The sequence below is a fragment of the Orycteropus afer genome, unplaced genomic scaffold, assembly GCF_000298275.1.
Source record: "Orycteropus afer afer isolate SDZICR_OR568_19922 unplaced genomic scaffold, OryAfe1.0 scaffold00726, whole genome shotgun sequence".
Classification (NCBI taxonomy): Eukaryota; Metazoa; Chordata; class Mammalia; order Tubulidentata; family Orycteropodidae; genus Orycteropus; species Orycteropus afer.
The window spans coordinates 365,759-366,922 of record NW_006922313.1 but is presented as its reverse complement, the minus strand read 5'-3'; positions in this window follow the sequence as shown (position 1 = coordinate 366,922).

Here is a 1,164-nt window from a genome sequence, read left to right as displayed (position 1 = left end):
ATCCCACTGTGCAGAGGGGAAACTGAGGCAGAGGGTGGGGTCCCGGCCCAGGTTCCACCTCCCAGTGTCACCGTGTCTCTCTGCCTGGTCCCGTCGCCTGGGTCACCCTCCCTGACTCTTCCTGTGCCCTCTCCCGGCTCTCCGTGTTCATCTTTGTGGCCCCACGCTGCCTGCAGGCCCCCCATCCTGGTCCCTCTGCCTCCAGGCGTTTTCTGCGAGTCCTCCCTCGGCCTCCTCTCTCTGCGTCTCTGTCTCTCTGTGTCTGTCTCTCGTTCTCTCTTTGTCCCCATGTCTCTGGCCCCTTCCTCTCGGGTCTCTCTGGGTCTCCACACGTGGGTTGCTATCTCCTGCTGCTACCTGACTGGAGACTCCTGGAATCTCTCCTTTCGGTCCCCACTGTGGCAGGCGAGCCCCATCTGTCTCCCCAGTCTGCCTCCCCCACGGTCTCCGTCTCTCTGTGTCTCTGTCTCTCTCCTCAGTCTCTCCATCTCTGCGCCGCATTCCTCTCTGTCCTGCGCTCCTTCTCTGTCTCTGTGTCTCTGCGTCTTCATCCTGTGTCTCTGTCTGTGTGCCCCGCAGTCTCTGTCTCTCCCCAGGTCCATTCCTCACACCTCCAGCTCCCAGGCCCGCACCCTGCTGCCAGCGTTGCCACCCTTCCCCAGCTCTTTGAGCGCCTGGGACCCCCCACCCAGACCCCCGCCCCACAGCCGGGCCCCAGCTCTCCAGCCTGCGCCTGCCCGGGCCCAGGAGGTGGAAGGGGGGCAGCCCATGACCTCACCAGCCCCTCTCCGACCCCCCCCTTCCCTTTTCAACTTTTCCAACTTTTCCTTCCGTGCCTCCTCCGAGGCGCGCGCCCTGCGCGGCCGCCCGGCGAAATGGAAAAGGCAGGCAGGGAGGGTGAGTCAGGATGCGTCAGGCCGCCCTCCCAGGCCGCCCTCCCGCCGCCTGCCCCCCGCCTGCCCCCCGCCGCCGCCCCGGCCCCCTATATAAGCCCCCGGGCGGCCGGACGCCCTCACTGCCGGGCGCCGCTCACACCCGCGCCGCTCATGCCTCCCCTCCCCCGGCCGCGGCCCAGCTGACCCCGGGCCGCCGACGGCCAGGGAAGGGTTAAAGGCCCCTAGCGCCCTGACCCCCACCCTGGGGAACCCCTGGCCCAGTGGGGAC